This window comes from Macrobrachium rosenbergii, chromosome 7 (assembly GCF_040412425.1).
Source record: "Macrobrachium rosenbergii isolate ZJJX-2024 chromosome 7, ASM4041242v1, whole genome shotgun sequence".
Lineage (NCBI taxonomy): Eukaryota > Metazoa > Arthropoda > Malacostraca > Decapoda > Palaemonidae > Macrobrachium > Macrobrachium rosenbergii.
In genome coordinates this window covers 37,612,708-37,625,639 of record NC_089747.1, presented here as the reverse complement: position 1 = coordinate 37,625,639, position 12,932 = coordinate 37,612,708, and positions in this window count along the sequence as shown.

Below are 12,932 nucleotides of genomic sequence, written 5' to 3'. Positions count from 1 at the left end.
GTGCTTATACGTGCACATTTCACCGTATGAATATACATTATATATCGTGGGGTCGGAGCTACTTTGTTAATTACAAGCTACTCTATTTCCGGCAGATACGGGTTGAAAACTATTTACAATAAGAAATTGGCGTGTAGTCCTATGCCTTGTCATTGTCTCAAAATATAAGAATTTGATGTGTAGTCCTAAGCCCTATCATTGCCTCAAAATATAAGAAATTGACATGTAGGCCTATGCCCTGCCATTGCCTCAAAACATAAGTTTGATATGTAGGCCTAATGTCACAATGATATTAACATTTGACATGCAGGATCGCTTATGTATGCCAAAAAAAAAAAAAAGATGCACGGACAGTTTGATCCAAGATCTTCATAATAATATATATAACTTAATATATATTTCAGTGGATATATCAACTGGAGAATTCACAACTCTGGGAACTCAAATCTATGGTGTCATTTTCATGCACGGAGCTCAGCATTGCCGAACGGAGTCAAATCCGTACTGGTAATCATCTGGACTGTTAATTTGTGTGACGTTCGAGAGCTAGCCAATCACTGGCATGCAGTGGGCGGGGTTTGGCTGCAAAGAACGGTGGATTTTGCTGTAAATGAAACTCTCTACTTGATGATTGCTGGGTTCTCTCATCCCTCTCCCGCCAAAAATGGGCAACAGCAACGAACACGTGCAATTAGGACTTTAAGTGACCGGAAAGAAATAGATGGGACATGCATTCAACATAAAGGAACATGAGTCATAACTTCTTGTATGCTATGCAAGAGATTATTGTAAATTATTTTACGTTGCAACTACAGTGTCAGTGACGACAGATTGCGCCATCATATGTGCATATATTGCAAAATTGTGTGTGTGTGTGTTATTGAATTTTAGTTCTTGCTTGTCAAACTCTGTGACACAGGCGAAACCGACCATGGAAAGTGAAATAAATGGAAACCATGCCCGTAATGTGTGAACTTATCCAGAATGTTTAAGTGAGACAAAGTAGAAGTTAGAAAATATGAAATGTGTGTATATATATATATATATATATATATATATATATATATATATATATATATATATATATATATATATATATATATATATATATATATATATTATATATATATATATATATATATATTCAAACTGGATGGTATATAAATATATATATAGTTTGAATAAAGGTCCTTTGTTCAAACTGGATCTATCTAAATACATCCAGTTTGACAATTGTTTATTTAGTAATTCTACTAATGCACAGGACAATTGTTTATGGGATATATATATATATATATATATATATATATATATATATATATATATATATATATATATATATATATATATGTATATTACTAAAGGACCTCGTTCAAACTGGATGGTATCTAAATACTATCCAGTTTGAATGACGTCCTTTTAGTAATTCTACTAATGCACAGGACAATTGTTTGTGGATAATATAATATATATATATATATATATATATATATATATATATATATATATATATATATATATATATATATATATATATATATATATATATGGCAATGAGCTGCATGACGTCAAAATTAACTTGAAGCTCAAAAGTATGCTGTCATGGAAACACAAAAACAAAAACATATATATATATATATATATATATATATATATATATATATATATATATATATATATATATATATATATATATATATATATATATATATATATATATATATATATATATATATATATATATATATATATATATATATATATATATATATATATATATATATTATATATATATATGAAATTTTTATCACACGTGATTTATATACAATCATGAAGCTACAAATGTCGCTTAATATCGAAATTCACGCTACCTCGGTATATCTCCGTTCGATATTAAGCGACATTTGTAGCTTCATGATTGTATATAAATCACGGTGTGATAAAAAAATTTCATAACAAGAGCTGCGTGTTCCAAACGTACCAATGAACTGTCATGGCGGAGGTGGGTCATTGTCGAGGCTAGTACACTTTCCCCGCTCACGACGGGTAAAAGCAGTACGACATCTCGGCAAAAGACTTATACCCTCTCTTGATGGCTCAATGGTTTACGTCAACTGGAGTCGCTGAATAGGCTTTCGTCGCGGGTTCGTGTCCCCACGATTCCAATTCATTTATCACTTATATAAATTCCCCTTCGGCGACAATTCTCCAACGGAGATATACCGAGGTAGCGTGAATTTCGATATTAAGCGACATTTGTAGCTTCATGATTGTATATAAATCACGGTGTGATAAAAATTTCATAACAAGAGCTGCGTGTTCCAAACGTACCAATGAACTGTCATGGCGGAGGTGGGTCATTGTCGAGGCTAGTACACTTTCCCGCTCACGACGGGTAAAAGCAGTACGACATCTCGGCAAAAGACTTATACCTCTCTTGATGGCTCAATGGTTTACGTCAACTGGAGTCGCTGAATAGGCTTTCGTCGCGGGTTCGTGTCCCCACGATTCCAATTCATTTATCACTTATATAAATTCCCTTCGGCGACAATTCTCCAACGGAGATATACCGAGGTAGCGTGAATTTCGATATTGCGACATTTGTAGCTTCATGATTGTATATAAATCACGGTGTGATAAAAATTTCATAACAAGAGCTGCGTGTTCCAAACGTACCAATGAACTGTCATGGCGGAGGTGGGTCATTGTCGAGGCTAGTACACTTTCCCCGCTCACGACGGGTAAAAGCAGTACGACATCTCGGCAAAAGACTTATACCTCTCTTGATGGCTCAGTGGTTTACGTCAACTGGAGTCGCTGAATAGGCTTTCGTCGCGGGTTCGTGTCCCCACGATTCCAATTCATTTATCACTTATATAAATTCCCCTTCGGCGACAATTCTCCAACGGAGATATACCGAGGTAGCGTGAATTTCGATATTAAGCGACATTTGTAGCTTCATGATTATATATATATATATATATATATATATATATATATATATATATATATATATTTATATATATATATATATACAAGCATTAAGCTACAAATGTCCCTTAGTATCCAGTTACCCTTTCGGGTAACATATATGAAAATATATTATTTCGAGGTAGAACCAATTGATATTAAAGGACGTGTGTAGACTAATGCTTGTATATGAATCACGGTGATGTGATACATTCATGCATATATGTGTATATATATATATATATATATATATATATATATATATATATATATATATATATATATATATATATATATATATATATATATATATATATATATATATATATATATATATATATATATGATCAATATATGCACTGCCTGGGAAAACTCTACAGGACTCAGAATTATTTTCCTGCACCTCCTTGTACTGACTGTCCCTTTTATCTAGAAATAACTCTGCTGACTTTCCCCTTTATCCAAATATTACTCTGCAGACTGTCGCATTTATCCAGTTATTACTGAGGTGACTGTCCCTTTTATCCAGGAATTACTGCACTAACTGTCCCTTTTATCCAAATATTACTGTGCAGACTGTCATTGTCCCATTACAGTACTGTGTGTCCCTTTTACCCAGGTATTACTATATTGACTGTCCCTTTTATCCAAGTATTGCTGTTGTGATTGTCCATTTTATCCAGATATTACTATAATGACTGTCCCATTTATCCATGTATTACTGTGGTGGCTGTCCCATTTATCGAGGCATTACTGCGTTGTGGGTCCTTTTATCCAGGTCGTATTACTGTGGAGACTGTCCCATTTATCCAGATATTACTGTGCTGACTGTCCCTTTTATCCGGGTATTACTGTGGTGTCTATCCCATTTACCTCCCATTAAACCTAAACACACCCCCCAACTAACTGAAACACCCCCACTAAACCTAAGCACACCCCCTACTAAGCCTTAACACAACCCCCCACTAAACCTAAACACACCCCCTACTAAACCTAAACACACCCCCTGCTAAACCTACATACATCCCCACTAAACCTAAACACACACCCCTCACTAAACCTAAACACAAACCTTGATACAGAATTAGTAATCACAGAAAGAAAATCATTCTCAGTAATATATTTCTAAGGTATTGAATAAAAGAAATGAGGGAAAGGAAATAGGGTAGAATGAGGGGGAAAGGGAAAGAAGTGAGAAGATAGAAGAGGAAGGGGAAAGGGGAAGGAAGGGGAATATAGGGGAAATGCAGGGGGAAGTGGAAGGGGAAGGTGGAGGGGAGGAGGAGGGGAGGGGATGGGAGGGTGAATGGGGGAGGGGATTGAAGGGGAGGGAAGGGGGAGGAAGGGAGGAGGAAGTGATAGGGTAGGGGAGGGTAAAAGAAGGGAAGAGGGAAGGGAGGGGAACTGGAAGGGGAGGGGGAGGGGAGGAGAGGGGAAGATAAAGGGGGAAAGGAAGTTGTGTTCCCCTATTGGAAAAGAATAAATGACATCACAGAACAAAGACAATAAATCAAAGATGTTATACTTCTACAATTCGTGCTCGGGTGCGTCTGTATTTGTGTGTGTGTTGGGGAGGAAAGGTCTGTCTCCCTTTCAACAGTAGACAAACTTTTTATCAATTATGTGAAATTCACTGCACAACAAATCGAAGGAGATTCGTTCTGGATATGATTATGGCAATACCTCAAGGTCCTTAAGAATTTGTATTTCATTGGCAGTGTTTAATCAAGACATGTTTGGCTTAAGATGAACACTGAAAAAAATTTGGTAGTTTTGTCTCAAGTAATTTTTTGATGAGGGATTAGATCTATCACAGAAACATTTGGTGTGCCAATACGCATGTGTGGATGGTGATGAATTAGTTCTTGATCTCCAAAGTTATGCCTGTAACTACAATTTTTTTTTTTTTTTGATTAAGTACTTAGATATCATGATGTCTTTGACAAATTTTCTGACAGTCTCTTCTTAATGTGGTCTGCCATTGTCCTCTTCTCGGGGCACATCGATAATCCGGCCAGGTACTTAGAGAGGATGTTGAATGGCAGCTAATAAAAGGTTCAGGGAGGAGAGGTAGCAATGGGTTGATAATTATATGGGAGAGTCGAGAATGAGTGGGTGGGGATGCAGGTGTGGGTCAGTTCAAGGCGGTGACCATTAATGGCATGGTAGGTAGTTGAAATGGAGGGGAAACTCCTAATAGTGCAAAGTGACAAGATTGGCTGGGGACTTGAGATGGTAGCTAGGAAAAGAGCTGTCAAAGGGTCGCAGTAATTTCAAGCGGTCGCCGAAATCGTCACCTTGGAGTACTTGGGGTACGGTCATGCATTAGTTTCTTATTAAACACCTGCGTTGGCTTAATTCGAAAGGGGAAGTCATGTGAACACTCGAGTGAAAACTTCAAAACAACTAGTGCTTCTTTCAAAATGTACTTTACTTATACATGGGAAATTAAAAATTTTCTTTAACTTACGTTTGAAAATCAAGAAGAAAAATGAAAAACAAATGAATTAACAAGGCGTTTGTGACACCCTCCCAACAAATGAAGACATTACATGCCCCTTTCAGGCGTGAACATCTAGAAGATTTTGTGGACTGATTTACATGACTCTCTCTCTCTCTCTCTCTCTCTCTCATCTAATATATCTGAAACAAAACAGAATTGTAACTTCTAGACAATTCAGTAAAAGGCAAAATAAAGCATAAGTGACAAAATTAATATTACAAATTCATTGTACTTCAAAACAGACTTGACTTAGGCGCTACGACTTATCTCTTTTAATTCATAACATGAAAATCCATCTCAAGTCTGATATATGGATCGCTGTGATTTAATCAGACAACCCTTGTCTGGTGCACACATTGTACACTTGTGTTAACCCATACACAAGGCTAGGCCGCTGTCAATGCAAAAGGAAAGGTAAAGGTAGGCAAAGGGAAATTCTAGCTCAGACAACATATAACGGGGACACGTTATAAAACACAAAACTTTGAAAGGTAGGGCATGACTTGATCGCTTTCTCTGTAATAGGCTTCAGTCACCGGTACATATGAAAACCTGACTCGTCAGGTAGCTTTAATCATCAGAGACCATACAGGACTCTCAGTATTAGCATTGACGGGCCAAGGCATCTGGCACTTGGCACTCTGCATATCACTCAAGCAGAGCAGGTAACGTAACATAAAGTTAGTGGCAGACTACTCTGAGATGCACAATGAGTGTTACTGTAGTAACAGAAGCAATTACATGATGTCAAACGACAGGAAAGGAAATGGCTTACATTTTACAAAGAGTTAGAGAAAGGGAGTAACTTGGCGTCCAACTCTGGATTACAGGGCCAAATTACTTAGATAAAGCGGGGGCACTGTGCCAGGCTGGCACCAGTGCCATGAGAATTCATTAGCACTACTAGACTATCTGGGCAGCCTACACCAGTGTTTCTTCTTCTTGTGTCCTTTGTTAAAGGGAGGGTTTAATTTCTTAGCCAGCATCAGTGAAGTCAGATTCAAGGAGGGTATTAACCCAATAACCATTTTCTATGGGTACCTTGTACTCTTTACACTGATCAGCTGATAAGGCTAAATAGGCACTTCTTCCTTTACCAATGAAAACACTCTGTAACAAGACCGACCATTTATCCTCTGGCCATCCCATACCTGAAGCCACTTTTTCAAAGTGATCAAAATACTCATCTGGAGCTTCCTCTGTAAACTTTGGAATTAACTTCTGCACTCTTACTACATCAAATACAGTGTCTGAATTGCCTTGAGTAGGGTTGGACGGTGTTACAGGTAATGTGGATCGAGCTTTTATTAACTCCATCTCCCTTTCATGTCTTGCTCTTTCTCTTTCCTCTTCTGCTGCTTTTTCTTCTTCTCTCTCCTTTATTTCTCTTTTCTCTCTATTTTCTCTTTCTCTTTCTGCCTGTATCTTCTCTCTTTCAGCCTGTATCTTCAGCTTAATCAAATTTTCTTCTGCTTCTATACATCTAAGTTCTGCTTCTGCATCACTTTTCTCTTTCTTTTGCTCATGTTTATCTGTACATTCTACCTCAGCTGCATTCAACAACTCTTGTGCATCTCCTAACTCTTCATCTATTTTACCACAGTCCATCAATGCTTGGATTGCAATATATTTGATTTGTGCCTTAATCATACCACTAGACACATTACCCCCACATGCCACTGCTAAAGCAATCCACTGTGCCTTAGTCAGGTTGGATTCAGATAATTCTTGGATGGAAGGAGTTGCTAAAAACTTCTGAACATCGAACAGAGCCATTTTCTCTAAGTTACTCAACTAAAAAATTCACAATACAAAGCAAAAACTAACTATGTGGTCAGTCTCCTATCAAAATATGTCCCTAACACCACCAGTATAAACCATAAACCAGAGTGATAATTTGTTTTGTTCCAGGGTCTCTGGGCACCAAATAATATAATATCACAATGCCTATCAAGTACCTGGTTATTGCACAACTAATCTCAAAATTCAAAAAGTATATGCCTCACTTCAGCCAGATACCTGAACTCTCATAACATTAATTATTATGACAGAGTACTCTAAAGGTAACCGTGATCCCTTAAGAAAAAACTTATTTATCGATCACTTGAAAAATCAAACTAAGTTTATCAGAATATGTGTGAGGTATCAAAATTTAAACTAGAAATATTCTAGAGTAAAAGGGCATCACTCCATCAAACAACTCTAATTGTTTCCCCTGGTCTTAATTCACTTTAGCAAAACTAAAAGAACAAAACATGTTTATCACTTTGCCTTATGCACACACAATCAATCCTATTCACTGATGATCAATAAATGAAACACTGTTCTTCTAAAAACATTGAATAAAAAAATTTATTTTTAAATTCAAAGTTTATAATTAGAATTCTTAACCTGAAAAATTTATTATTACTTGAAAATAATACAACACTCAATTAATTCTTGAATTAAATTATGAAACAAAACTAATTCACAAAAACTTTATCAGGAATTTAAATCAATTAAGCAAAATTTAAACTATCAAGATTTACTCAAGATTTGAAAAGAAAATCTTAATAAATGAAATATTAAATCAAGTATGCAATGTTAAATTACAAAGAAATATTTAAAATGCTACGTAAATAAATGTTACATCACAAACAAAAAATGTGAAAATATGAAGAGATTGCAAATAGAAAAACACACAAAAATACACAAAAGATTTATCAATAATATTTTCACTCAGGCACAATTTCCTAACTTATCATACCATGGTATTAATAAGTAAAATTCACGTTACCTTACACAAACTTGTGAAAACCTCTGTAAAATCTCTTACTGCAGCTGCGTTACCACAAAACACACTTTTTTTACCAGGCGCTGTTACAAACTAAATAACTTTACTAAACTCAGATCTCAAAAGTTAATGCTAATACGTGACCACAGAACACTACATTAAAAATAATCTCTTTTTAAGAACGAGAGAGAGAGAGAGGGAACCAAACTATCTGGTCTCAGAAATCAGAATGAAAACAGATTATAGAATTCCAGTAACACATGAAACAATTACATGATGTCATTAAAGCATTTTGGGTGTGAGATACAAAAGAGGTTCTAGAAGCAGGGAGGTGACGTCATTAAAGCATTTTGAGTGCGAGATACCATGGAGAAACTTCTAGAAGGAAAGTGACGTCATCCCAGCAAAACGTTTTGAATGCAGTCTTACAAAACATGGTGTAACTGATCAAGTCATGTATTCTTTCTCTCAAAGTGGTGTACGTGACTCGAACAATGCGTGTAACAACATGAAATCACTCGTCTTATGCTCATATGGGATGAATCGGCATTTGTTATTCAAACCTGTCATCACAACCCAAAACAAAGCGCTCACTCTTATCTCAACTGATGACAATTGAAATGATACAAGTCTTTGCTGGACACACACGTGTTCATATACTACGCTTTTACCAAGAAAGATATTATTCATTCTAAACTACATTACTATTAAAACTGTATTAACAATTCTAAATTACGCTATCAAGCTATTTAATTATTAGTTCTTTTGAGATCTGATGCCAAACTAAATACGACACTTCAACAATCATTATCATTACACATATAACATAAAAAAAAAGTAAATATGTCAAAATTATAGAGGATATACGTATTACAAGGCAACATCATGAATATATATATATATATATATATATATATATATATATATATATATATATATATATATATATATATATATATATATATATATATATATACATATATATATATATATATATATATATATATATATATATATATATATATATATATATTATTGAAAGGGCCTCATTCAAACTGGATGGTATCTAAATTATTGAGTATTTTTTCAGAAAAAGTTACAAGCTTTCTTGGACAAACAGTCCACATTATCAGTACGGATACTTGATAATGTGGACTATTTGTCCAAGAAAGCTTGTAAACTTTTCTGAATAAATTAGATACCATCCAGTTGGAATGAGTCCTTTTGGTAATTTTACTAATGCACAGAACAACTGTATGTAATAAAAGTTTATATATATATATATATATATATATATATATATATATATATATATATATATATATATATATATATATATATATATATATATATATATATATATATATATATATATATATATATATATATATATATATATATATATATATATATATATATATATATGTATATATGTATATATATATATATATATATATATATATATATATATATATATATATATATATATATATATATATATATATATGTATGTATGTATATATATATATATATATATATATATATATATATATATATATATATATATATATATATAATGGCAGCGTCTAAATGTGAGTGTATTTTCCTACTGACAGCGAAAATAAAATTCTGGTTACACATAGTACTATACTATACAGTATATGCATGGCGGAAAGGGATAAAGGCTTGAATGAAGCTAACTGAGTCAGTGTCTTCTGCTGTTATCAGGCATCGTATTGGGGTCGATGAAGCCTTGCACTTGCAATTCGGAAGTCAAGTTCAAATCCTGCTGGGTGCTTAAGTTCATTCCGCTTGTACCTATGTATGCAAAGGCATATATTTTTTCCTCCTTGAGCAGTTACTATTAACAGGCAGGGGTTTCAAAACAAAACCAGCGTAACTGTCAATGCCTAATTTTGATCGAATTGGTGATGAACCCTATGTATAGTCAACATCCACTACACAGAAAAATTAGCGATTTAGGGAAAGAAGCAGCCATCGAACCCTGTAATCCCAAATAGCTTACTAATGCATCTCAAGCCGTGTTATTTATTGTTATGCTTATGTCATTGCTTTCGTTATTTAACTATAATCTCCAAAATGAAGAAGCTAATAATTAGGTGAATAACAAGAGCATTCAGAGATCGCAGGACTCTGCAAAAATTGAGAAATTCCGGCCCCCCGTCAAAACTGGTCCCTTATTCAAAACTGGATTTCTTGCAAAATCTAGGCACGAGGTCCTCCTTTGTTACAGCATCCGCAAAATCTAGACGTCATATTTTTACAAAATCCTGTCACCAAACAGACATAAACACTAACCAGATCAATAACATATTTCCTTGATGTAGATAATTAATAATAATAATAATAATAATAATAATAATAATAATAATAATAATAATAATAATAATAATAACAATAATAATAATAATAATAATAATAATAATAATAATAATAATAATAATAATAAATAATAATAATAATAATAATAATACTTTCAACTACCTATTCACGATAACCGAAAAACTTCTCAGCCTCCTGTGAAGTCCCTTTCAAGTAGTCCTTTGATAGGTCCTCTCTTAAGAGAGGTCTTGATTGACCCTTTCATGGATGATAATAAACTCGTAACTGTTATTAATTTTGTTCCATAGGTCAAAGATCTCGTGGCTAATAGGGCATTTTCCTTTTATATTTCATTTTCAAAAGATTTTAGTAGAATTATATATATATATATAATTCTACACCAAAGAACTATCAGGAGAGGTATAAGTTAATGCCAACTCTGCCTACATTTCCCTGTCAAGTGCAGGAATTTGTACTTTGCGTTGGCATTGGCAACCCACTTCCACCATGACAGCTGATTGGTAAGTTTGGAATGTGTAGCTATTCATGAAATTTTATCACATCACCGTTGCATTTTATATACAAACATTGATACCGACACTAAGTACAAATTCCTCCACTCAACGGGAATATGTACTATAGAGTCGGCATTAACTTATACCTCTCTTGACAGCTCAGCTCATTGGTCTAGAATGTCAACAGGAATGCATGGATTGGTACTATCGGATGTTTGAGTTACTTAGGTACCAAATCATTTGTTGGTGATATTCCCGGGGTAGCACGAACTGGATATTAAACGACATTTGTAGCTTAATGTTTGTATATAAAATGTCACAGTGATGCGATAAAAATTCATGAATAGCTACGTGTTTAAAACATACCAATCAGCTGTCATGGTGGAGGTGAGTTAATGCCAGCGCTAAGTACAAATTTCTGCACTCGACTGGGATATGTAACTGAAGTCAAATTAACTTATGCCTCTCTGGTCAGCTCAATGGTCTAAGAACGTCGACTGGAAGTCGTTGATTGGCACTGTCCAGTGTTCGAGTTACTTGGGTACCAAATCATCTATCACTAATAATTCACCTTTGGTGATATATCCGAAGTAGCGTGAAGTGGATATTAAACCACATTTGTGGCTTAATGTTTGTATATAAAATATCACAGTGACACGATAAAAATTCTTGAAAAGCTACGTGTTCCAAAAGTACCAATCGGCTATCATGGTGGAGGTGGGTTGATTCCAATACTAAGTACAAATTCCTGCACTGAAAGGGAACATTTACGATAGGGTCGGCATTTCATTATACCTCTCTTGACAGCACAGTGGTCTAGAACATCGTTGATTGGTACTGACGAGTGTTCAGGTCTGTTAATTACCAAACCATTTATCTCTTATAACTCTCCGGTGATATTCCCTAAGTAGAGTGAACTAAATATTAAACGGCATTTGTAGCTTAATATTTTTAAATAAAATGTCACGGTGATAATGATAAAAATTCTTATACTGTATATGTATATATATATATATATATATATATATATATATATATATATATATATATATATATGTCTGAAATGATCAAGCACCTAGTTATTACACAAATAATAATACCAAAAGTTACCTCACTTTGACCAGATACTTGAAACCTCATAACAAATACATTAAGACTGAATACTCTAAAGGTTCAGTGATCCCATAAAACTTACTTATTGCTTGAGAAAATCAATGTATCTTTATCAAGTTATGGGTGAGTAACAACCAACAAATATAAACAATTTCGTGGAAAATGGGTATCACTTCAGCAACACTATAACTGTTTCCCTGGTTCTATTTCACCTAGATATGTCTCAGGAGAACAAACAGATATATCACTTACCTTGTACACATTCATTAATTTCTTTAATTACCGGTGGTCCAAATGACAGCTGTTTTTAAACTTAAACAAACAGATTTATTTCTAAGTTTAAAAAGTTATATACAGAGTTCACAGTCTCAGATTTGCTATTAATTGATAACAGTGTAAGTTTTAAGTATTTCTTAATCAAGTTTAATTAAAAAAACTTTGTTATTAAAGAAAACGAATTTGGTTAAGTAGATTCAAACCATTAACTATCACTCTAATTTTAAACATATACCTGATTAATTACACATAACACGAATGTTCACCAAAATATTACCGACTGGAATCCCACATAAATATTTTCTGAAATCAATAATAGTATGCACTAACAAAATGCTAGTAATCCTGCTAAAATTTTATAACACTAGTATAAATTAGAATAATATGATAGCACAGACATATAGATGAGAATATGCAAAAATGAAATATACCAACAATA